Source organism: Lissotriton helveticus, chromosome 7 (genome assembly GCF_964261635.1).
Source record: "Lissotriton helveticus chromosome 7, aLisHel1.1, whole genome shotgun sequence".
Classification (NCBI taxonomy): Eukaryota; Metazoa; Chordata; class Amphibia; order Caudata; family Salamandridae; genus Lissotriton; species Lissotriton helveticus.
The window spans coordinates 1,734,031,826-1,734,058,781 of record NC_136068.1 but is presented as its reverse complement, the minus strand read 5'-3'; the positions used below and the strand labels follow the sequence as shown (position 1 = coordinate 1,734,058,781).

The following is a 26,956-nucleotide window of genomic DNA, read 5'->3' as shown; positions in this document are numbered from 1 at the left end:
GGATTTATAGTCTCGGGTCTTTCTACCGCAGCGGCACACCTGACGGCAATGACGAGTGAAAAGGAAGCCCAGGCCTGGAACGGGTGTCCCGTTGACCCGGAGCTCTGGGTTCTGGCTGAGGACAGTGTGGCTGCAGCAGAGAAGGGCACGGGGGGGGGTCCCAGGCCGAAGGGTCCTCACACATGGAGGTCGGACTCACTAATGCCCAAGGTATGCGGCCCTGGGGTGGGCTCAGGGGAGCAGGGGTTGTAGCTTGCTTGGTACCTTCAGCGCTCTGGCGCATGGGTTTCTCATCCTGTAGGAGAGGAGGGCGAAATAATTTGATGGGGTCTCTTTAAGAGAGTGAGTTGTAAATACGGGATGTAGGACAGATTAGCGTCGGGAAAAATGCAGAATGAGCTATTGGAGAAGTTTAAGCGTCGGAATTGGCGGGCACCTATTTTTGACTGGTGTTCTGACCGCTAGATAGGAAGAGTGCATTTTTAACATGAGGCGGGGTGACCAGGATTTGTAGGGACAGTCCCGGTTTTCAACAGCTGCTCCGGCAGATTTCGGGATATTTGACTCATGCCCTCTTTTTAAGGGGGTTGACTGAAAACAGTGAGGCACTTTATTTTCATGGTGTTCTAAAGCTGTGCTAGTTAGGAGCTGTTATAAGTAAGCTATTTAATTAACAGTTAGGATGTTTGCTTCAAAAACGACTTTTTTTTTAAAGTGCCTCTTCTGTGTCCTCTGTTCCTATGTTGGTTAGAGCTGTCATTCTGCACAACCCCGATGATGTGAAATTGTAGTCCTTTTTTCTATTTTTGCAAAATGACCCGGTTTTGGGTTCTTAAGATGTGGTCAACCTAACAAGAAGGGCATTTGCTGCCGTTTGCAGTAGATTACTGGAGTCCCACGATCATTTCCGTGGGAGATTGGGGGTAGTGTTGGCATTAACAACGAGGGGTGACATTTCCAGTTTTGAAGTACCTCGCTCGAGTTTGGATTGGCAAGGGCCTAGAGAAGCCGGGAGGAGGGTAGGTAGCTGAGAACAATAGGTAAGCTAGTAGGTTAATGTCATGGCCTTCTAGACAACCGAACGATGGCTTGTTGTAGCTTCTGGGGATTGTACTTTCACTTTTAACACTGTACAGGTGAGCTCAAAAACCCAGAAGTACAAACGCTGATGGCGTCACGTCACACGAGGCAGCGTTGGGCGTGCTAGGCTTGGAGTGCAGAGGCCTTGCGATGCCAGCACACTCCGGTGGATAGCGAAGAGCTGTATATTGCCTATTCCTTCTGCATTTTCATGTGTTATACTTTTTAGGTTTCGCCTGGCGTGGTGTGTGTGTGGGGGGGGCTCTGGGTGTGTGTGTGTGGCTCTGGGTGGGTGTGTGTGTGTGTGGCTCTGGGTGTGTGTGTGTGTGTGGGGCTCTGGGTGGGTGTGTGTGTGTGGGGCTCTGGGTGGGTGTGTGTGTGTGTGTGGGGCTCTGGGTGGGTGTGTGTGGGGCCCTGGGTGGGTGTGTGTGTGTGTGGGGGGGCTCTGGGTGGGTGTGTGTGTGTGTGGGGGGCTCTGGGTGGGTGGGTGTGTGTGGGGCTCTGTGTGTGTTTGGGGGGGGGCTCTGGGTGTGTGTGGGGCTCTGGGTGTGTGTGTGCCTAGGTGTGTGTGTGTGTGGCTCTAGGTGTGTGTGTGGTAGTAATTGCTGTCTGCTGAGCTCGTCCGTAGGGTAGAATAGGTCTCACATAGCGAGAGATTAAGCTAATGGCAATGTAAATGACAAAACCAACACATAAATACAAATTTTGTCATTTACAATGCCAATAGCTCTAACTTATCCAAAGGCGAAACCATTGCATTGTAAATGCTTGTTTTATCTGTGTTTGGCATTGCATGGGCATGGGTGAGTCATAAGATGACTGACACATCTGAACTGTCTCATCATTCCATCCAACAAGTGGATACAGTGAAGGCACAAGCTCCCTCCACATAAGAGCTGAGCAACTAGGTGGAAAATGCTACCAGGGATCTCAGGAACACCCACACAATGCATACCAAAGCTAACATGTCTGCAGCTGTACTTGCCTTAGTAGGTTAGCAATTAAAGAAAACAGCCGGGCAGCAAAGATGCACTGTCAATAGTGTAACAGTAAAACAGAAGCAGTCATTCATATTTTACCTACCATGGCAGGTGTAATCACCAACTTGATGTACCATTCTGGAGCCAGTTAGCCAGACACGCCAGATAGCAAGACCAAAATACAGCCACAGAGCAGAAAAAGCATCAAGCAACTATGACCCACAGATTTCCAACTCACAACCTCCACGTAGGTGTGGCCACTGCTCTCTGATTACAAAGTGCTTAAACATCATGATGCTAAACCATGTAACTGTGCAGCCCTTAACCAGTGCCTAAGTTGTGCTGGTGGTTGGAGGAGGGGACCACCAGCACTCGTTTGTGGGCACCAACACTTATTTTTCTTCTGAGCCAGTGCCAGAGAGTAAAACACTCTACAGGGAGAAAGAAATAAGAAGAAAAAACCAGAAAAACTGTGACAAAAGAGAGAAGACATGGATGACTAAGAACCTGCTAAGTAAGATAAAGGGGCAGGGCGATTTTGATGGTGTATGAAAGAGGCAAAGACTTTGAATCAAGACTATGCAGCCTTGGCATTTGGCACTCTCAACATGCCATATCTCCAGCTGTGAACTATTCAGTAAAAGCCTGGATCCTGGCATTTATTTGTTTACACATTAACCACTGCCCATAACAAGGCTCTCTCATTCACATGTCATCATAGGTAAGATGGTGCCCATTGGCAGGCTTCACTACTTCAATGTACACATTGGTTCCTCCATTGATACTAGTAGTATCGACTAGTAGAAGAAATCGCACTGAATTCATATGCCAAATCTCAAGGCAGTGTTGAAGTGTACATACATTTATGTCCAATGTCAGGCAAAGCGATCTCATTTGCCATTGCCTAATGTCCTGCCTAGTTAGGGAGTCCAATTCTATCTTTTACTTTGCATTATAGCCTGTGCGGTCTTGCTTTTTAAATGTGGTAGAAAATCTACCTTTTGCCAGGTCTAATTCTTCCTTTTTAATACATATGTCACACCTAGGGTAGGCCATCAACAGACCAGAAGGTGGGTTGCAGTGTGTTTAAAAAGTTGGACATGTACTTTTAAGTTTTACATGTCCTTGTAGTGAAAATCTCTTAAATTTGTTTATCACTACTGCAAGTCCTACCTATCTCATAGGATAAATTTGGGGCACCTTATTACATTTTAGCACCCTGCCCACGCTCCATCACAGTTGGCCGGAACTTGTGACTTTGTCCCTGTCTGTGGCAACCAGATAACCACGGACGGCACTTGGTGTGGGATTTTTCTTGCATTGTTTTCACTTTATTACTGTTTGAAGTGTTGCATAAGTACTTTACACGCTGCCTCTAAAGGTAAGCCGGGCTGCTTTTGTGGCAAGCTAATAGAGGGCAAAACACAGGTAAATGTGGGATTTTGCTTGTGTTTCAACCTGACAGGAATTATGAGTAGGGGTTTACCCCCTAAACCAGTAACCCAATTTCCTACATTGCAGTTCAGCTGTGAGATTAGGGCTTTTGGGGTGTGTGTGCAGTGCCATACAATGATTTTGTATAACTCTAAAATCCCAAATAAATATTTTAATACCAATTCAATTCTTTCTGCTTGATAGGTTCTTTTGCTTTTTCCCAAATATACCCTCTTTCGACCAGGCCGTCTGTGATCATACCTGCAGAAATGGAATTTGAGCTCATCAACTTGGAGAACTACACTATGGTTGACCTCAAGCAGTTCTGTAAGGAAAGGGGACTTCCAACCAGAAAAGGCACCAAAATGTTGGAGCTATAGAAAGCTATGAGAGCCTGGGCAGAATCCCACAAGTTGCTGACAGCAGCAGATGACTAGGATGGGAAGGGTGATATGGAGAAGCAAGAGCAGTACCTGGATGCCAGTCCTGAGATGTAGCATTCAGGGGAGGGGTATAGCTTTGCTCCTGAATTGGATATCCCTGCCAGAGCAGAGAGCAGTGTGTGTTCACAAGGCCTGCCCCCAGAGAAGCTAGCAGATAGGAACACTGAAAGGGAGTTTAGGCTGGAGATGGCTAAACTCAAGATCGACAAAAAGAAATTGGCCATGGAGGAGAAACTGGTCCTGGAGTGGCTGCCTCATGAAGGAAGCATCAGAGAGCTGGACTTCCAAGGCCAGGCAGGCACAGTTCAGCCATAATGATGGCAGCTTATCCGCAGATCCGCATTGCCCGCATGAGACAAGCAGGTCCATATTTCAAATTATCTGGTCCCTACATTTTTTGTAGGAGGTGACATTGACAAGTGGTTTGAAGGCTACAAGGTTGCTCTGGAGATGCATAGGGTCCCTGAGGAGGATTAGGAGCCAGTCTGTGGAAGCACATCTCTAGTGAAGGGTAGGATGCCCTACTGGCCCTAGAAGAGGGGGACAGGATGAGGTACCCCCACCCATCTAGGACACCATTGTCTCACCTCAGAAAAGTACAGGCAGAAGTTCATGGACAGCCGAACAGAATTGACATATTGTAGCCCCAGGCTATGCTTTGACAGAGGCACGGAAAATCGGGGTAGATCTAACTGTTGGAGAAGTGGGCTTTTGCTGTGCTTTAAACTCTGGGCTCTGGCTTGCGCGGCCTGAGTGGATGCCTACCAGAGCAATGGTGATGTTTCTTTCGGTGCAGCAGGCTATGTATTTTGGAAAGAGCATTTTTTCTAACCATAGCCAGTCACACTAGTGGGAAAGGAGTCCGCAAAAGCCCTTAGTCCATTGATAAGTTTTAAACCAGTTTCTAGTCTGCCCAGCTCTGCCTCGACAGTGAGTTCAGTCTCAAGGATGCCCTGCTGCTGTGACAATAATGCGGTCCAATTATACCTGCTAATTTCACCAGGCTCACAACTTGGGCAGGTGCATAACAGAAGGTAAAAATGCATGACAATGCATTTTAATGCAGTGATGTGGACCACCACATTAAAATGTGTTAGTCTTACGCCTGATGCGTGGTACTTGACAGAGCTGGGTGTCCTCTGGGGTCCTCAAGAGCAGGTAGTTCATAATGTATTCCACCAGCTTGTAGTAGCTGAAACCATGAGTCACTATCCAGTGGCTCTGGTTCCCTTTAAATAGGAGGTGGAGTGGGGGGAGAAAGGGATGTTCCTTGAGGTTAGCTGTGAGTAGGAAGTGCAAGGCTCCCCGGGGTCCCCTTCCATTCAATGGCACCCCCTTTGAAAGGGTAGGCCTCGACATTATTGGGCATTTGGACCTCAAGACAGCCCTGGGTAACAGGCTCATCTGGATCTTGGTGGACCATGAAGGCAATACCTCTGAGGACAGTGACTGCGCTCGCAGTGGTTAGGGCACTAATGGGGATGTTTATCCACGTGGGGTTCCTCAAAGTAGTAGTATCTGACCAGGATACTAACTTCATGTCTCCGTAGATGAAGTCCATATGGGACGAATGTGCGATAACCTGCAAATTCCCCAAGCCCTATAATCTCCCAGCCAATGTGCTTGTTGAGAGATTCAACAAGACCCTTAAAGGCCTGCACATGGGCCTGTCAGACCCCTAGGGCAAAGTGGGACGTCATCTTTCAAAGCCTGTTGTTTGCAGACTGGGAGGTACAGCAGAACGGGGTTGGATTCAGCTCCTTTGAACTTCTGTATGGGGACCCTGCCAGAGGGCCTCTCAGCTTGGTGAATGAGGTTTGGGGGCAAGCGCCCAAGATAGCCCATCAGGATGTGGTCAGCTACATGCTGGCTCTCTGTACCAGATGAAGCGCTTCTGGAAGAAAGCGAAGGAGAATCTGGAAGCCAGCCAGGAGGCTATGAAGCTATGGTATGACAAGAGGTCACTCTGGTCGAGTTTCACCCTGCCAAAACGTGTGAGGGATGAAGCCTAGAGAGCCCTGGGGCCTATAAGATTGATGGTCTTGGCCATAAGAGGTGAAAGCGCATAAGGGGGAGATCACCTACCTGGTGGACTCAAGACTCCCAAGAACCATTTACGGGTTCTTCATGTCAATCCTCTCAACCCCCACTTTGAGAGGTCTGAGGTTACAATGCGCCTGGTCACGGATGAGGGAGTGGAGGAGGAGAGTGAATGTCTACCCGACCTCCTTTCTTCCAAGGAGCAGAATTGGTCAGTGGAGTGTGTCAACCTCTCCCCTACCCTAACCCTAGAGCAACAGAGGGACCATCGCCAAGTGTCGGGGCATTTCACTTCTCCCAACCCCCAGGGTTCACTACATGGTGAACGCATGATGTTGACTCTGGGGACAGCATGCCTGTAAAGAATCAAATCTACAGGCTATCTGTCAAGGTGATAGTTAGCATAAAGGAAAAAGTCTTGAAAATGCTTGAGCTGGGAGTAATTAAGCCCTCATGCAGCTCTTGGTCCAGCCCAAGTGGTGCTCGTCTGCAAGGCTGGCTGCCACTCCAGGTAGCACGCCTAAGCTCCCGTTCTGCATGGATTACCTAGGGCTCAATATAGTAAATAAGACTGACCCTCACCCCGTCCCCCAAGCTGATGAGCTCATTGCTCGGTTGGGGCTGCTAAGTTTCTCAGCACATTTGATCTGATGTCTGGGTACTGACAAATTGCCTCAACTGATGGGGCCAAAGAGTTCTGCATTCTCTACCCTAGAAGGCCACCTCCAGTTTTGAGGGATGCCCTGCAGGTTGAAGAATGCCTCTGCTATCTTCCAGGGGTTGGTCGTTCTGGTCCTGGAACGGTTGGCAAACTTCAGCGCTGCCTACCTAGACGGAATTACTGTCTTCAGTTCCAGCTGGGGGGGCCACCTGTGCAACCTCAGAGAAGTGCTTTGGGCTCTGAAGAGAGCAGGCCAGTCTACCAAGGCCAGTAACTGACAGATAGGGCAGGGATCAGTGGTCTACTTGGATCACCAAATTGGAGGAGGCAAGGGGCAGTCCCTCCAGGCCAAGATTCAAATCATTGTGGTTTGGAACCCCTCCCATGACCTAGAATGAAGTGAGGGCCTTCCTGAGCCTCGCTGAGTACTTCAGGAGATTTGTCAAGGGATATGACACCATTATTGCTCACTTGACAAGAGCTGGCTTCAAAGAAGCAGCCCAGACAGGTGATCTGGAAGGAGGTGTGCGAGACTGCTTTTCACACCCTTGGCACCTGTGCTCAGGGCTCCTGATTTCTCCCAGGAATTTATCTTGCATATAGATGTGTCAGAGCATGGCATAGGAGCTGTGTTGTTACAGCTGAACAAAGTGGGCCTTGCTGAACTAGAAGCCTTCATCAGCAGGAGGTTACTGTCCCAGGGAACAGAGTGCAAAAAAGAGAAACATTTTCAGTGGGTTGGGCACTGAAGATGTTGAGACCATACTTGTTTGGGGATCAATTCTGGATTCAGACAGACCACAGACCCCGTCAGATGGCTAATGCAGATGAGGGTTGAGAACCCCAAATAGTTGAGGTGGTCCATCTCCCTACAAGAAATGGACTTTAAGGTGGAGCATCACCCTGATCCTGACCATGCATATGCTGCTGATCTCTCCAGATTTTTCCGCCTTTGCGACAAGAACTTTCATGAGGGTGGGTAGTTCGATCTGCTTTCAGCAAGGGGTGGCGCATATTGGACATAACATCCTTGGCGTGGTATTCCTCAACTTTTTTGCCTTCCATCCTCCTGTTTTTGGTGACTTTAGGACTCTGTGCACGTTATCACTGCTACCCAGTACTAATGTGCTTGTGCTTTCTCCTTTAAAGCTGGTAACATTGTCTTATACCCAATTGACACAACAAATGTATTTGCAAGTCTCTAGTACAGTGGAACGACATGTACCCAGGGCCTGTAAATTAAACGCTACTAGTGGTACTGTAGCACTTATTGTGTTACCCACTGACGAAGCCCTTGAAACATGTCTCTGGCCAGCACTGCAGTTTGTGTGTGCAGTTTCAAATTGCCATTTTGACCAAGAAGAAAAAGCTTTCGCCAGGAATAAATCTTTTTTCAATAAATGTAAGTCACCCACAGGGTAGGCCCTAAACAGCGCAGATAGCAGGGTAAGTTAGACATGTACTATAAAGTTTTACATGTCCTAATAGTGAAAACCTCTTACATTTGTTTTTCAGTACTGCTAGGCCTATCTCTTCCAGGTGATAATGTTGGGTTACCTTAATACATTTAATAAGCGCTAACTTTTGACTGAGAACAGAGAGGAAGTATGGCCTCAAATGAATTGTAATTTAAAATCCTCTTTAATGGTAAAGTCGGATTTTAAGTCACAATTCTGAATATTTCAACTTTGGAAAGTTAGCATTTTCTTTTCATAACCATTTCATGCCTACTTCTTTTGTACTGCGTCACTTGACAGTGATTATCTAGGCAGTTGGCCATTGTGTATTCCTCCCAGACAGTGAGACAAGGGGGAATAGGTGTTGGCAGGATGGGCCATCCCGACTGGATGGGTGAGGCAGAGATGTTTCCCTTCTCCACTTACATTCTAAAGGGCTACCTCCAGGTCACTCACAAAGGAACTTGACACTTGCCTTTCATCACCCTAAACCACCTGGATCCTGAGCCTGCTTCTCTCGGCCTCCTCCACCGAGATCTGAACTCTTTTAACGCCGAACTTTGAGACTTGAACATTTTCAGTGGGACTAACCTGTACTCTGCATCCCGTTCGCACTCCCTTGCACTCGGCCTGAACTTGTGACTTTCCCCTAGTCTAGCACGACCAGATGACCATGACTTTACCCGTGTTTTCACTTTATTAATGTTTGTGCGTTGCACAAACAGTTAACATAGTGCCTCTAAGTTAAGCCTGACTGATTTTGTGCTAAGCTACCAGAGAGCTAAGCACAGAATCATTTAGTGACTTTTGTCATTCACCCTGGCAAGTACTGTGTTTGTTGCTTGACAAGGGTTCTCACCCCCCTCAACCAATAACCCAGTTTCCTACAGCTACACTTCACTGAAACCCTTAAAACCCCTTAATGCTCAATTTCCCTGAACCCTGCAAACATTGTACTATCCATTAATGATACCAAAGCCTAAGGCCAGATACCCTTACTGCTCAAACAATGCTTCTCTTTTCTAAACTTTAAAAGCTCCTTACTGCCCCTCAGCGCTACCCTTTCCTGAACCCTACAAACTCCTTAGGAGTCTATGAATGAAATACTGGAATGAGTTAGCAATCAAATTACTGGTTCCTCCTGTTATTCCTCATTTCTAAGGCAACCCTCAAGGTCCTCCTTGGGATCCCTGTTATGTCTGTTGTCACCTCCCTCCCTGGAGTTATCAATGTCCCTGGAATCGGTAACCCTGGGGAGGAATAACCTTGTGATATGTAACCTTTAATACGTGGACTTTAGTCCATGTGACACTTATCCCATAGTCTTTACAATGCAGGTAAGTACCACACAGGCGTCTCCCCATAGGCTTTTACCTTTAGAACACATCCTTTACCATTGGGAATTTTCCTTCACATATAAAGGTGAGGGTATAGGTAAACGGAGAGTTAGGATCATTTAAGGGGAAGTGATATTTTTGGCTTTAAAGGTGGGCAGAGGTAAAGGCGTGATGGGTGATTTTAGTTTAATGGGGTGGGTAGTGTACAGTGGTGATTTTAGGGTAATGGGGTGGGTAGTGGTAAAGGTTAGTAAAGTGATAGAAGGGTTTTAGGGGTGTGGAGTAGTAAATAGTTACGGGTGAATTTAGGGTAAAGGGGTGGGTAGTGGTAAATGTGGAAGGGGCATTTTTAGGGTTATGTGGTGTGTAGTGGTAAAGAGACATAAAGGTGATTTTTGGGTTTTATGGGTGGGTGAAGGGTGGGGGCGTGGCTACGACTGCCAGAGGGAGCGTGGCTACGACCTGCACCACGATGGCCACAACCTTGTGAGGCTCCGGCAGCATAGGCCCTACTTTACCTTTAAATCATTGACATCATTGCCCCATGCCGTGAATACCACTCCCAGTGGCGATACCGGAGGACGAGGGCTGCGTTAACTAGCCCAGATTGCTGTTCCTGAATGCCTGGAGGCAGAAGGGCCCAGCACTGCCACAGGGGCTCCACCGTGGCAGAGACCGCTGGTGAGCCTGAGGCCGAGCCCACCCAGACTCGCTGGGACCTCACCCTCTGCATTGAGTGTGCTTGGATCCCTGCTGCCCAAGTCGTGGGGCTAGGGACCTGCTCGCTGCCCTACGGGCTGTGGTGTCATCTGCAGCTGACTACCCCGGTGCGAGCAGCCTCTGTTACCCCCAGAGCTTGGAGGGCTGCAGCCGCGCTTTTGTGGGCCTCCTAAGGGCCGGGACCAGACGTGTCATGGGCCCCCTGGGTGGCTAGGACAGTGGGGACCTTTCCCGCTGCTCCCCACATCCACCGGGCCTTGCTGATATGGCCCTCGGGGGCTGCGGTGGTGGCTCTGCCCTGAATGCCTGCTGTTACAGCGGAGGAGCCTGGATGCAGTGGGTTCCCTGGCGGACTATGGAAGGCTTGTACATTGTGCAGTTCCCTCCCTGCTGGAAAACACTTCTCCCTTTGCCGCATGGGCCCCTGCATGGACTCTAGCGGCTCAGGGTTTCTTCCTCACTATTGGGGTTGTGCACCCGCCTCATTGTGGTGAGCGCCTTGCCCAGGTCTTACTTGAGGGCTCCCAACTAACACTGCATCCCACGATTTGCTACTTCATGACTACTCCTGCCTTTTGGGGCCCTCTTTCTTCTTAAGCAATGGGTCACACGGACCCCAAGCATCGCTGGCTGACCTTCTGCCATATAAAACCTGCCAAAGACACTGCTTCCCAATCAGATGCGGAGGAAACCGCAGACCATGATGCAGTCAACACTGCGTCCAATGACATGTCTGCCATTATGTCGGAGCTTAAAGTGGGCTTTCGCGCAATGGCCGAACGTTTCAACACCCTCGCTGGAGGCATACACAGGCTGGGAGAGCACCACGATCGACATGGGATTAGGATAGATGGCGCTGAGGAGCGCATATTGGTATTGGAGGACCACAGTACTATGTTACAGAAGAGGGTCGACAAAATGGAACGCATCTTGAAGCAAGTGGCGGTCAAGAATGAGGACCTGGAAGCAATGTCAAGGAGAAATAATTTACACATATCTGGCATCGCTGAGACCACTAATATGGAGAGGCCAGACACATTTGTGGAGCAACTCCTCACAGATCTATTAGACTGCTCCAGCTTTTCACACACCTTTGCAGTGGAGCATGCACATTGGTCCCTAGCCCCCCCCCCTCCTGAAGGCACTCCACTATGTTTCCTTATTGCACGCTTCCTAAACTATAGGGACAGGGATACTGCTCTCCATCTGGCCTGAGAGAAGTGTCCCCTCAACTATCAGGGTGCTGACATCTCCCTTTACCCTGACTTCAGGAGGCCCGCCTCAAACTCAGCGACACCAAGAACGCTCTTAGGAAACTGGGCATTCGATATGCGCGCGTCTGTGAGTGGCGTATGATGGCAAAATCGTAATTTTCTATGCCCCTTCAGATGTTTCCGCATTGTGCAAGTCCCATTCTCCTGAACAATCCGCCCCAGACATTACTGGACTCCATGCTCGCTCATGGTCTGCCACTCTGGATCGCCCGGATCCAGTGTGACTGTTCCAGCTCTTCCTGCAACATTCCTGGTCGCTGTCTCCTCACCAGGGTCCGATGTTGCCCACATCTATTTATATATTGCATTTCTTGAAAGTGTTGTTCTAGCATAACTGCTGTTCATTAAATCCTACTATTGCACAATGATGTTTCAAAAAGGGCCACTGTCCCCCATGTTGTCACTATGCCCCCAAGGTGTACATTTATTTTGCCCCTCCTTCCGTTTGGACCAGACTGGACTATTGGCTATTCTTGGCCAATGTAGACCACTGGTTTCTGGTGGTCACAGTCTTACCACAAACACTGTCGGGCCATTGCCCGGTTCTTCTTTGCCTGCAGTCCCCTTTGGCTGCAGCGCGATACTTACATGGAGACTGTATGGCAAGATTCTTGGTGATCCAGAGTTTCACAGCGAAGTGATCGCTGCTATCTCTGAATACTTTGAGTTAAATATGGAATCAATAGAGACATAGGCCACATTTTGGGAAGCCTTTAAGGCCTTCATTCACAGAGTGTGTATCTACAAACATAAGGAATTTTACGAGACATTTGCACACGCTGGCTTCATATTATCAAATCCACTCTACGTGTCATTGACGTAAAGGCCGCCGTGGGCGGAGACTCCTGCTAACATCAACGTTTAGCCTTGCTAACAGACTTCCAGGACCTGCCTGACAGGGAGGTCACCCATATGGGGAGGAATGCCAGGGCTCGCCGGTACAGGAAGGGGGAGCGCCTGGTCGCACCCTTACCCACCCACTCATAGAATTACATTAAGGAGCTGTGCTCGGACTCTGGACAAAGGTGACAGGCTGCGAGGGTGTGGTGGCAGAACTCAATCAGTACTAACGGAGTCTCTACTCGTCACCCATTTCTGATCTTTCTTCTGAAATATCCTCCTATCTTGAGGGAATAATGATGGTCTGGCTGATTGATGGCCAATGTCAAATCCTTGCTGAGCCTCTTACCACCAAAGAAATTGTACTGGCTATCAACACCTATGACGGCTCTGGGATCGGACGGCGTGCCAAAGAGCCTTCTACATATCTTTCAAGCATGCACTGGCTCCCCAATTACTGGTGCTGTACAGCAAATCTTTGGTCACCGACGCCATGCCCCCATCCTTACAGGAGACCATTCTCGTTCTCCTATCGAAGCCAAGAAAGAACCCCTATTGTGCTCCTCTTATCGCCCTCGATCTCTCTTGAACCTTGACAATAAAGTCCTTGCCAAGGACCTTGCCACTAGTCTGTCCCTTTCAATGGAATACATTATATCACCTATACAATCAGGCTTTGTTCCACACCATTCCACCTCCCTCAATCCCCGCACCATCTTTGCCGTCCTTAACAAGATCGCACCATCCACCCCTGCGGTTGCGGCTTTGTTGGATGCGGAGAAAGCCTTTGACTCTTGAGTTGCCTTTCCTTAGAGTGGTCCTTGGTAAACTGGATACTCCTTCCATTTTCATTTTCCTGATTATGCCAAGCCTGTGGCTCGCCTCCCTGTCAATGGCTCCCTCTCTGAGATTATCCCTATTACGAGGGGGACCAGCAGGGCTGCACCCTTCCCCCCTTCTTTTCATTTTTACTACGGATCCCCTGGTTTGCTACATGCAGGACCGTCATCTACACTGCGACATTCAACACACTCATAGCCCGTTCCTACTTTCCCTATATGCGAAGGACATTTTGCTTTTCATTCATCATTCGGCTGACAACCTATCCCCCTTGGTACAGGAGGTGATCAGATTTGGTCACCTGTCTCAGCCTGCAATGAACTGGGCCAAATCAAAGCTGTTCCTGCTGACTGACGCAGCACAGCCACCACCAGCCAATTACTCATTTACTTGGGCAGTGTAGGTACCAAGTGCCAGGGCATATAGCTTCATAGAGACAGGGATCAAGTTCTACAACTAAACTATGGAATGGCAATGGACAAACTTGCTTCCCAGGTTGAATTCTGGTTCAAGTTGCCTCTATTCATTGCTGGTCATGTATTCATCATAAAAATGGTCATACTCCCTTGTTTTTTTATATTTATTTTTTAACATATCTTTCCCACTACCTCAGACATGTTTCCACTCCCTGCAGGGTCCTCTCCTTCGTCTTGTGTGGATTGGTGGTCACTGGGACACTCTCACTCTCCCTTACGAGTGCAGCTGGCTCGGGGTTTCCGACCTCTACCTATACTACCTGGTCACTCAATGTCAGTACTCCTATTGGTGGTATCATCCGGATGCCAGCATTCCCTATCTGAGACCAGAGTGGTCCCATCTGGGCGATCTTCCACATGCCTTAATCATGCCAAACGGCATCTCTCTAGATGCCACAGATATTCAGACAGTGTCCATGACTTGTTGGGTGTCGCATAGACAGCGGAAGTTACTAGGTGGAGGCCCCCCTCTATTCCCCTGCTCTCTCCCTTGCTGATAATCCCTGGCTCCCATTGGCCAGCGAAACGCTTGTGCAATGAGTGCTCCACCGCCATAACCTCTCCACCTTGGGGTATCTATTCCCGGATGGTCATGTTGTACAGCAGGCTGCAAAACCTCCTTCACAAGATTGAATTATTCTGGACTGTTTCATTATTTGGAGACTCCATAACACATTACGATCTCTGATTCACCCCCCCCCCCCCCACGCTCGTCACAGACATAAATTGTTGCGTTTTAAATGTATCCATCGCATTTATTTTTTTCCCTCAGATATTGCTAAATTCAATCCCACCAGATCTGATATATGTGTCAAATGCCGTGCCCCTTGCGCTGACTTTGCACTTTTAGCTTGAACCTGCCCTGTCATACCCACTCACTGGAATTCTGTCTTTGCACATATATCTGCAATGGCTGACATAGAGCTCTCCATGGACCCTCTACCTGCACTTTAGGGAACCGCCAAAAACATACCAGGCTCCCTGCGCCACTTTGTCTCCATGTGCTTCCTCTTGGCTAAACGAGACATAGCGCTCCACTGGGGCAGCACTGTGCTCCCACTACTCATGGCCTGGCTCAATGCTTTGTCCTTCTGTGAAACTGTCACAGATATCTAGACACCCCCCCTCTTCCTGACCTTAAGACATCTGAGACCCAGACTCTCCACCCCAAAGACCTTCTACTGTCTTTCCCTGAAACATAGCCCTTGCCCCCTTGTTTTGCTTACTCCTGTTTCTCCACAATTCTGTTCCTTGAACTGCTTGTCTCCTCTTATATTTCTGTTGTTTTTGGTTAGCTAACTTTGTAATGCTTTATTTTTGAAAATTAACAAAGAATACTCAACACACAAAAAAAGGCGTGTAAAGGGAGATAATGAGTGATTACAGGGTTTAGGGGGTGGTAGAGGGATTAGAGGTGAGTAGAGATAAAGGGAGGTAAGGGTGATTTTAGGGTGTAGTGGTGGGTAATGTTAAACGGTGAAAATGTTAAATTCAGTGGTAAGGGTAAAAGTGTGGGTAGAGGTAAAAAAGATAAAGGGTTTGCTAGGGTATGGGGTGGATAGTGGTAAAAGGAGTTAAGGTTTTAAAATTGTGGGGAGAGGTTTGTGGGAGTACCACCAAAAAAGATCCCCCCACATAAAAAGAGAAACAATTCTATACATACACACACACAAATATAATTTAAAAAGCACATAGAAATATCTGTATATGAGTGTGTGTATGTATATGTATTTATCGTTACTGAAGTAACTATAACTCACGCCCTCGCTATGCACTGTTTGACCTCACGTATTACATCACTCATTACATATCCTATTGCATCAGTGATCAAATTAATACATCTGAAATGTCATCGTTAACTGCGCATGGCAGGGGGCGCTAGTTATTGTTACTTCAGTTAACTTAGACTGCTAAATTTCAGTGGCCTTTTTGCTTAAAATGTTAGTGTAGTAAGGAGTCTACACATACAGGGTTCCAGGAACAATTTTATTAAGACATAAGTTAACAGGTGCTCCCAGCTTGGCGGCTTAGTCTCACAACCAACATTCTAAGGCTGACTTCAAGAGGCAGCACAGACCGTACCAAGGAGGGAGAGGGAGGAGGGGTGAGAGAGGGAAGGTCCACTCTGAGTCCAGTTACAACACACCTTTTCCCCTAGGGAGAACAGGAAAGAGAAGGTGAGCGGCACTCAAAACAGGGGAGGAGGAAGGTTGGCAGGAAGAGATACGAAAGGTAAGAGGGATGGAGAAAGTGAAGAAGGAGGAGAGGGGAGGAGAAAGAGTGAGCGAAAGAGAGAGAGAGAGAGAGAGATGGATAGAGAAGGTGAAGGAAAGGGCAAGGGAGAAGGGGGGGGGGGGGATGACCACAACACCGGAAGGAAATAGCAACAAGGATAACCTGAGTCTTGAAAGGAAGACCCCCATAAGAGTTTCCAAAATAGAACAAAGAAATGCCAAATGGAGCTAGAAAGATTTGACGGAAGCAACTCTCTAAATTATCAAGGCTAGCAGAAGAATGAGCTGACACTCTATCGAAAGCAAAGTACGCTGTGGAATAAAAGGGGAGAGAAAGGGAGCAATACACAAATTATACATTTCCCCAACATTTCAGAAAGAAGTTGAATGTGGATGCTGTGTCACAGGTCATAACGAACCAGGGCACTCTCGTTTTCTATTGCCCCAAATACTTGATCCATCTCTCCACCCAGGTGAGTTGCCTCAGTCACAGGATTTATATATTTTTTCTTGGGGAATTTCCTGAACCACGTTGCACTGCAACTACCCCCTCTCCTACAACAGTATACCTTCTCATCATAATGATCAGCATGAGGTCCAACACAGTTCCCCTTGTTGTCCTTTGAAACCATGTCACATATAAACCCTGCTGTACACGCCTCATCCAAGACCCGTCTGTCAGCTGATTTCTTGGAAATGGTACATTTGAATAATGATGTTGAGTTTTCCCTGTCTTTGTACAAAAATTCTCTCTTGTCTTCTTTAAGTGACCAGTTCATATCAAGTTGAACTTCGCGGTGTGAACCTCGCGCCTTGTAGTGCGCCTCCACAATTTTACTATCCAACACACCGCTATTTATCCTGACCCCTTGCTCTCCTTGCTTGTTTTCGTTAAATTTACTTAGGCTCTGACTATTATCTCTAGCATGGTCAAAGTCATTTGCACCTTTCACCCTTGTCCCACGGCTAGAGTCGGCCAGTGCGGTAGAGCGCCACGCTTTCTCATCTTTAGGGTTGGAAAATTCACACATATCCTTCTTTACCCTTGTGAATACAGTTTCCATATTAGTTCCCTTATTCATCAGTTTTTTTCTCTCACCCCAACCCCGGCACAGGCCTTTTCTCCAAATGTTTTGCCTATTCTTTCTTCCTCTACTTTCCCCCAGGATGTTTCTAGGTGACTTTTGAATTCCCCCATTTCTGCTTCTCTTGTCTTGATCTCTCTCTTCCCCACCCTTGCCTCTCCAACACCGAACACAGTCTGTGGTATTCTCTCCTTTAACATCTCCCACTTTGTACAATCCCGACTGTTGTCCAGTGTCATCTTACTCGTGGGGTCTGTTTTCGTGGGGTTTTTTATAAATCCTAATTTCTTTTGTTCATCCCATCCTAGAACAGATATCTCTTCCTCTGAAATATACACTTTGACCCATGTGCTTCTCTTCATGTAACTTAGTTTCATCACTCTTCTTCCAACCAAACTAATGTTGACTCCACAGTATGTTACCAGGGATGTGTCTGCTTCTTCCAATGTGCTCCCTAGTTTTACTTCCAATTTGTTTCTCCATATGCTTTTGCTTATTACAGTGTGAGGTGACCCAGAGTCAATTTTAATGTCCATTTTCACACCGCCCATGTTGATCATATACTCATGTGCCATTCTCTTTACTTGCCCCATTTTTTTGCCAACTCCATCTTCCTTGAATATTGTGTACCTATGAGTATACCCACTGGTTAATTGCTTACAATGTTCCTCTAACACTTGCATGACATTTTCAAATACGTTCTTGTCTTTTCCCCTACTGATTTCCTTTTCTATATTCATGTTCACTCTCCATCCAACGGCTCCTAAACAGCGTAGCAATATTTCAACTTTCTCCTCTGGTGTAAAATGCTCTTTCACCTCCTCAAGAATGGACAAGTAATTGTTAAAATGTATCTTCCATTCCACCCATTCAGCCCAATTAACACCGAATTTATTTTTAGATAACTCAGGTGGTGTCAATTTATACATCATGTTCTTATCCATTTAAATATAACAATCAATAGCCTCTCAACTTGTTTTCTTTTTTTTTTTTTTTTTGGGATTTTGGGCTAGAAAAGTTGAAGGTGAAGCGTTAAGATTTGTGCTGCTCCCACAAATACGAATAAATGAACATGAGCTTTTCAAATAGACTGTCAAGTTTCTTTACTCCAAATTTCTTCAAAGATGGGAGTAAATGCTTTAAACTAGACTTGGTTGAATTAAATATCGCCCTAAAAATGTCCTGAGAGTCTTCTTCTTTTAAATTGTATAACTTCCTCTGAATAACCAGAGTGCTTTTCTCAAAACGTTGTAAATACCCCCCAGACAATTTGACATGAGATTACTACACGGCACATCTAGGACCTGTTATCTAATATTTGAGTGGAAATGCGAATGCAGTCTCCAACAGTAAGATGGCGCCAAAACGTGTGGAGAGACGCACGCCGTGCGCGCTACACACTGAGGAAAGTAATACGCTGGCGAGGCGCAGTTGGAGATTGCTAGTGAGAAATACCTCACCTGATAGAAGTGGTAAACTCAGTATAAGCAAATTAATACTTTAAGATATTTCAGCAAAATATTTCCAAAGACGATTGGCACTCACAGATGCTGGTTTCCCCAATTGCGTATGTAATTTTCTCGAGTTTAGTAGATTCACACTCTTTAATGAGGATAGTGCCAATATTAGAGTGACAACGACGTTTCCCATTCACAGATCAAAATTTTCATTAGCAGAATTATAATAAACCACACTGCCCCATATTTTCCTCAGCTTTCCATTCGGATTAAGAACGTCACAAATAGTTTTTTTTTTTTTTTTTTTTTTTTAAATGGGGTATATTATTATTAAGTACATGGGCTGGACGGCCACAGATTGGCAGTATCTACAAACCTCAGCTCGATGAAGAGCGCTGTAGAAATAAAGAGGTTAACGCTTCACCCTTTAACATTAAGTTCAAATGAAAATCCAACGAGGTAACAGAGAATAAACTTATCTCTCAGCTCCGCTCAAATCTCCTCCTCACTGCGAACGAGGCTATCTCAAGTTTTCACACTAATTGTAAATGGAGCTGCAAAGTCCTCTTTCACTTTTCAAATGACAGGGCGCTTAACATTAAGTTCAAATGAAAATCCAACGAGGTAACAGAGAATAAACTTATCTCTCAGCTCCGCTCAAATCTCCTCCTCACTGCAAACGAGGCTATCTCAAGTTTTCACACAAATTGTAAATGGAGCTGCGAAGTCCTCTTTCACTTTTCAAATAACAGGGCGGGAACTTCCTGTAGAAGGCTCTGTGCTTCCTCGGAGTAAGACCTGCTACGTCTTCTACCTCACGTATGTTCACTGCTTTTCACGCCCCTCACACCAGTCCTCACAAACCACGGCGGGAACAAAGCGATAAGCCCACAGGACTCCCACTCAGCGACAGAAGCGACAAAATGCCTCAAGAAGACATTTGCTGCGTCTCGTTCCTTTGACAACTTTTAAACTTAGCCCCAGCTCCCTAACAGCAACCAGTCATGTTGAAGACTTCCCGAATACTTGTCATGGAGTCGGGAGAAGTAAGTTACACTGCTTCTGACGATTGCTGCCTTCAACGCAACGGAGACTAAGGGGAATGCGCACCAATCTGACACTGCACCGACGGCTAAGCTCAGATCCGCCTCACAAGCGCTAACTGCAGCCGTTCCTCTTCATACGCTCACCCTCGGCCACTTCTCCCTCTGTGGTAGCAGATCAGCGCCCAGGTCTTGGCCAGCTCTCACACGGTGCCGCTAAGCTCAACTCCGCCGGCGCTGCCCGCTGCAGTTTCAACTCACTTGAAGCGGACAATACCGCAGGGCACACCACAGAGATACCAAGTAGAAGATCCACCGACTCCAGTCAGTATTCATACAGGAAGGCAAGGTTCCTCTACTCCGCACGGCACAAGATCACCTTCACCGAAGCCACACACCAGGCTTCTTCTAGCCTTCCGAATGCGATCACTTCAAGTCCCCTGGGGGAACACCTCGATGGATAAAGCTTATTTCACCAATTTGTCCGCTGTTCCCGGGATCTTCTGTCATCGACTGGGTAAGTCATAATTTTCAATACTTTTCTCCGCTCAAGCATCAGACTGCTCCAGGGGGGAGGCACCACGCTGACCCTGGCTCAGCATCCCGTCCTCGTCGCCACAAAGTGTAGTAAGGAGCCTACACATACAGGGTTCCAGGAACAATTTTATTAAGACATAAGTTAACAGGTGCTCCCAGCTTGACGGCTTAGTCTCACAACCAACATTCTAAGGCTGACTTCAAGAGGCAGCACAGACCGTACCAAGGAGGGAGAGGGAGGAGGGGTGAGAGAGGGAAGGTCCACTCTGAGTCCAGTTACAACAGTTAGTTATACAAACATCTTCGCTTAACTACATCACTTTAACCTGTTTTTAGTGTGTAAGTAAAGAATTACATAAAGCATTAAAACGCCTTGTAAAGGCCAACCTGTTGTAATGCCCACATAGTAAAGACCCACAATGTAACATCTGAAATTCACCGGTAATGTATCATTCCGCCTTTATGGAACTGCTTCCATTAGAATTGAGGATTATGACAAATAAACAATTATGCTGTTTATCACGTTCAGTTATTTTTCTCTTACACACATTTTACATAGGGAGCAATATTTTTGTTACTTTTTGCCAGCATTACCAAAGTCAATAGGGCCGACTTTAATGTGCTAAACAACATGTTTGCATACAATGCCCCTGCTTTCGTTTGTTGATACACTAAAGCCAGACCAATTGGCTTTGCTAACGGTTCGTTTCTAGTCTCTGAGGCAATGTTGCTGCTTCTGATTGGTATAAAGTGATAGTACATCAAGCACCTATCATGCAGTAAACTTTAGTGTGTAATGCACCCGCCGTGTTGAAAGCAGCGTGGCTATCATTTTCAGCAGCAGCTATGAGCATTTCCGCCAGCGGTGCTGCTCTGCACACCGCTGCTTTTAGCGACGATTGAAGCAACTGCCACACGGTGCGTTTCATGCCGTGATGGGTCCCGGAAGAAGAAGAGAGGGGGATGGGTTGGCAGCGCCCAACGTTATTCCCCGCTTGTCTACTCCCGCCGTGGACCCAGGGCAGTTGTCGCCCCCTCCCCACCCCTTGCCCAGCCACATCAACTATTCGAACAGGCGAAATCTCCCTCTCCAGCCTCCGACATGGTTTACTGTTATTCGCATCTTTGCAGGCTGCTCATGGAAGTTATAACCAACCCCTTCCACCCCAAACACAGACACACGCGCCACTAACCCAACCAAGTACACGAAAAGATGACCTTTAAAGCTGGGTAAATAGTGCTGTAAGAAGCGACGCAGAGATTGCCCTGAACCCGCGTGGAATAGATGACTCGCCTGTTCAGAAAGTGAACGCCCTCCGGCCTCCCAGCGGTCGCTGAAAAGTGATGGGGTGGAAGAGTAACACGGAGGCAGCCAGAACTAGCGGCAGATCAGATGATGGTGTTTTCTATAGGACTCGGAGGACCAAGTGGCGCTGTGGGGTCACAGAATTAAACGTTCAGAATGCAAGAAGAGATGGCGGGTAGAGTGGGAACAGCAGCCCCCTTGGTGCCTTCGTTGTTGTGAGGTGCTGATGGAACCTCCCCAGAGGAAACTGCATTTGACCTGTGAATACTTTACTTTCGGTTTCGTTTCGCAGATATAACATCATGAGAACTGGGCCGGTCTTGCAAGGGAAGGAAGTGCTTCAAGCTTCAACCATTGTTTACCTCCCCGTATCCTTTTGCATTTTAAGTTTGGCAAAAGGTAGCTACGTATTAGTTATTAAAAAAAAAAACCATTCTCCACGTAAGGAAGACGAGAAGTGGCTACTGGGTCTGCTAGACAGGGCGTGGTTCATCCGAGAACTAAATAGCAAGAACCTAACGTACACAGGCAATACCAAACGCTGTGATTTTGTATATTTAAAAAATGGGACCAAGCTCAAATAACCCCAGCACAAACAAAACTTCGGCTTAATCAGCCCATGGTTTCCTGCTGTAAATCATAGGCACAGGACATTTGGAAGCCGCTGTAGCACACATTTCCCTTGACTCGACAGATGTGTGTGCATGCTAAACACACTAAAATTGAATAGGTGCATAGGTGCAACAGCTGTGCAACATTCACTCAATTCAATTCAATTCAATTCAAATAAGTATTTATTTCGACAACATGTCATAAAAGACTGGACGTTTAAAAAAGAGACAGCAATACCATTATAATTAGGGCTCCCGGTTTTATGGTATTTATTTTTTGGCCATTTCCGTCTGTATTTATCCATATTTATTTTTGGGCCATTTTGTCTGTATTTATCCATATTTATTTTGTGTTTGCGTACAAATGAAGTTGTAAAACTACATTTCCATATCTATTTAACTGACAGATGCGCACTCATACTTAGATGTCTGTCGTGTTTTAGTTATTTAAGCTGTCAAATATTACACAATACATACACTGGTAGATATTAGCACTATACAATAAATATATGTTAACATATTCCGTTACTTAAAGACATTTCATCCTGTTTTTTAATTTCCCATGCTGTCCATCTGCGCAGCTGCTGGCCTATAATTAATGAAAGAAAGCACAGAGAGTCACTTAAAAGAAGCAACATTTTCTGTATTTATCCACTTTTAAAGATAAATGCAGACAGAAAACACATTGTTTTCTGTCTGTATTTATCTGTAAAAATCCGTAAAAAGCCTTAATTATAATACAAGAACCAGGGACGGTCCATATGCACTAGTTAAAAAAAAAAAACATTATTCCTGCCAGTTAGTCGTGTCTTCTGGTTGTTCCGTACCAATCAATTGTGGTCATTTAACATCGTGAATACATTAAAAAGGAGAATATACAGAGTTATAAACGAATCAATAAATTACTTTGAAAAAGATATGAGGTCATTACATTTTTTACAAAACATTGGTGGTAGTATAGGGTCGTAAATAAAATCATCTAGTTTATTTGGACATTAATTGATTTTAGTTTTTTCCTTCGTATTGCCCACATCCAGTTCAGGAATTTGGAAACAGCGATTATTAGGCTTTCGGAACAATCCGTTTTAAAAATCCTTAGTGCCTCTATTCCATTTTTAATGCCCTTCAGCATACATATAGGCTTTATCCACCTGTAACGTGGAGATTTATACTCTGGGCACATGAAAAAGATGTGGGCTAGGCTTTCCGGTTGGGTAATACAAAACGGACATGAGACACTATTTCCAGTTGACCATTTGCCGGTAAAGGAATTAACTGGGAGGGTACCCACCCTATACTGGTGAAACCGTTTCCTGTCCTCGGGAATTGTGATAATGTCCCAATAACATTCATAGATTGATTCATGCTTGAGCTCTAAAAAGTCACGTGACAATGATGGGCCAATGCATCTTTGGAAGTCTCGTGTTGACACCATTGACCAGTAGAGCTCCTTTAGGGTCTTGCGTGGAGGGAAGAAATTTTCTACTGGTTTATCCCACAGTTCGCCCAGACCCAAAGCATTATAAATCACCTTGACCTCTCTAAACCAGGGAATTCTACTTGCTGTATCCATATCCCTGGCTTTGAGGAGGGCCTGGGCATACTGGGAGAGTTCTGGTGTTACCCAGATCCTCCGCCAGTATGCAACCGGTCTAAACTGTGCTAGGTCCTCGACTCTCTGGCATCCCAAATTTAGATAGAGAGGTAAAAGTGGCGTGGATGGTGGAAGTCTCACTAATCCCCTCACAAACTTATTTTGGGAGGAAACCAAAGCTGAGATGTTACTGGACCCCCATAGTTCAGCCCCATACAGTATAGAGGCTCGTATTTTGGTGTCATAAATTTTTAGTGCCGGGCTATGGGTTTAGTGGCCGAGGAACGCAGTTCTCTTAAGAGTACTCCCGCTAACTGGGCATGTCTAACAGCTAGATGGTTAACATTGGGTTTCCATTCGAGCCTAGAAACCAATGTGATGCCAAGGTAGGTGAAAGATTGGGTCTGTTCAAGCAATTCCCCTTTCACAAACTTGTGCCTGTGCGTGACCATACCTTTTGAGACGTTAATAGTGAGGCCATAATCTATGCAGAATGTTTCAAAACGCCCAATTGCTTTCTGAAGCCCCTGTTGAGTCTTGGAGATTAAAAGGGTATCATCTGCAAACATTAACAGGGGTATCAACAAACCATTGAGCTTGGGGCGTCCGTAGGATAGTCCTTGTAGTAGTCGATAACCCTGTTAATGTACAGAGAAAACAATGTCGGTGCCAGGACACACCCTTGTCTTACCCCTTTCAGGGTTAGAAACCTGTCTGTGACCTGGCCTTGTTCACCCCACCGGACCTGAGCAAAATTGTTGTCATGAAGTTTAATTAAAAAGGTGAGAAGTTCCAGTGGCATGCCTTGTTCCTGAAAGACTCTTCGTTTACCAAATCAAACGCCGATTTTAAATCGACGAATGCCGCGTATAGTGTACCACCTCCGAGAACTACCCACCTCCAATAAATAATAACAAATCTAAAAACCTGATCGACAGTGCTCTTGTGGGCACGAACCCAGGTTGGAGAGGTGTCAAAACCTCGGCCTCATCTATCCAATTTAGGATCCAAGACAACACGAGCCTGGCTTCCACCTTCTGGACGCAGTCTATCAGGCTGATTGGCCTATAGTTTGCAGGGTCAGAGCGATCCCCCTTCTTTAAAAATGGGGATTATCTCGGCTCCCTTCCAGGTATCTGGAATTGGGGAGCCTTTGGCGATGGCATTTACAAGGGACTGGATGTACGGTGCCCATACCTCTTTTCCATGTATGAAGAGGTCCGCGGGTATACTGTCTAACCCAGGCCCTCAGCCCCACGGGACCGAATTTAGGGCATGTTCAACATCTTTAATACTAAAGTATAATGGTGTGGTATTTGTATCAGTCGGGGAGATGTTAAAACTTAACCCCAGATCAGAGATTGGGCATGCAAATTGAGTCTTAAAATGCGACACCCACAGTTCTGGGTGGACATGGTTTTGCGGGTGAACCCTGGGGCGCCCCTTACCCCATTTAACCAAGTCCCAAAAACCTGCCATATTTCTAGTTCTGCTGGCATTATATAGCTCTAGAAAGTATTGTTCGTCCCAAGTTTGTTTTGCTTCCCGCTGGGAAAGCTTGTACTTGCACCTAGCATCTTGTATTTGATCCCTATTCTTTGATCTTATAGCCACAGCTAGTAGTTTATATGCATCCCTGCAACTTTTGCCATACCATGATTCTGCCTGCTTTTTTTTACTCTGTTTAGGTCCAGTAACCTCCTTATTAAAACATTTTTTAAGACTATTAAAAAGAGTTGAATTAATTGGAACAACCTTGGACATGAGATCTTGATCTGTTATGCTTTCGTGGAGCTCCATAGTTTCTCTTACTGCTAATTCACCCATTAATGCAATATGTTCCTGTTTCAGGAGACATTCTGCCCATTTCACCCTCCTGGTATCGTTTGTGGGGAATATGTCGATGGTAGTTAATCTAGGGTCAGCCTGCTTTCCTCTATACAGGTCCAATGTTAGGCTCAAAGGATTGTGGTCACTCTCCACTCTTTTAACAATGACCATATCTTTAATTGATGACCAGAGCTCTAAGTTAAGGAAAATATAGTCTATCCGACTACTTCGCACCCCGTTATCAAAAGTTGGATCCCCCTCTTTGTCCGATCTGGTCCTGCCGTTTGCAGCCCTTAGTCCCTGCTCTAGACAAGGGCTTTAAGCTGTAGTGCAGCCTGTGACCAGCGCTTAATGGGAGGAATAGTCAGTTGCGGAATATCCCATGTAAGGTCTTCCTCCAGTGCTAATTCAAAATCATTTTGATCTAGTGGTTCGAAACAGCAATTGAAGTCACCGCTATCAACAAATTCCCTTTACCATTATAGTTACCAAGATGGGAGTCCAACTGGGAAACTATCTCTGAGGGGTTACCTCCGGGTTTGCCTCTTGCATATACATTAAAAATATACAGGTCTCTACAGTTCGGGCTCTGTATTCTAATAATCAGGATATCACTACAACTTGAGTCCAACTGAGTGGCTCTATATCTGTCGTCCTGTTTGACCCAGGTTGTCAAGCCCCCCATGGGCCTACCTCTTATACTTTGAGTAGCCGGAATAAAAAAGTTCAGGTACCCCTGCCTGAACTGAGGCACCATCTGCCATGTTTCCTGAAATAATATGACTGTGTATGTATCTATAAATGCTAACCAGTCTATGGACATTAATTTGTTCTTTAGTCCTGCAATATTCCAGGATACCAAGGATTGTGCTATGGGAAAGTTACTAGTACACTCAATGGCCTGCGACTGGCTGCCTGGGGGGGGATTACCAGATGTCACATGGGTCACTGTTGGAATAACAGGTACTGCGCTCTGGACAGTAAAACTTAGTTCTAACATGGGATTCCTATAACAATTCAATTCCCTATGAAATTCTGTCAGGCCCGGGGTAGGTGATGTGATACTGACTTCCTCCCTTATGATTTCGTAATTTCCCTTGAGTTGGTTAGTGACTATTTCCTGGCATCTATTTGCCAGAGGGTGTCCCAGTCAGCCATTGGCATCTAGGGTACTCAGTGCCTCATAGCGGTTAGAAGTAATGATTCCATTATCAGTGCCAATTTGCCTATAGCCCAGCTTCTTCTGAAAGATATGCCTTTTGTGCATCTCCTGGCTGTAGAAGAACCCAAGTGGTAGGATTCTCATGCCCTCCTGAATAATTCTTGTTTGCGCGCCCCTGTCCAGTATGTCCCTAACCAGAGCAGATGACCTAAAATTAAGGACAATATAGTCTCCTTGAAAAGTCTTCGGGATAGGCCTACCATGGAACCCTTCTGACCATCATAAATTGGTCGAAAAGGTGTTTACCTAGACCCATTTTCTGGTTTAGATAGTGAAGGGATTTGTACTTTGATGAGGACCAGTGCTCCTTGTCATAGTTGGCACCTTTTGGGACGCTTGCAAGAACGATTGTATGCGGTGTGGCTTTGGGCGGGAGATGTAAATAGAAACTATCAGTCAACTCCTTCCCGTCACTCCTGAACTTGCCTCTAGGGCCCTGTGGTCCTCTGTTTCCC

The 26,956-nt window shown here is 46.3% G+C and overlaps 1 protein-coding gene across 1 annotated transcript in view; it reads right to left on the bottom strand.

The window, feature by feature from the left end:
• The window catches only part of LOC144770712 (serine/threonine-protein kinase pkn2-like), a 240,752-nt gene extending 219,231 nt beyond the window's left edge, over window positions 1–21,521 (bottom strand). Inside the window, exon 1 of the mRNA XM_078655443.1 lies at window positions 21,233–21,521. The gene's annotated coding sequence lies outside the window, so the exon portion shown is untranslated. The remainder of the gene's footprint in view (window positions 1–21,232) is intronic.
• Between the last annotated feature and the right edge of the window lie 5,435 nt (window positions 21,522–26,956).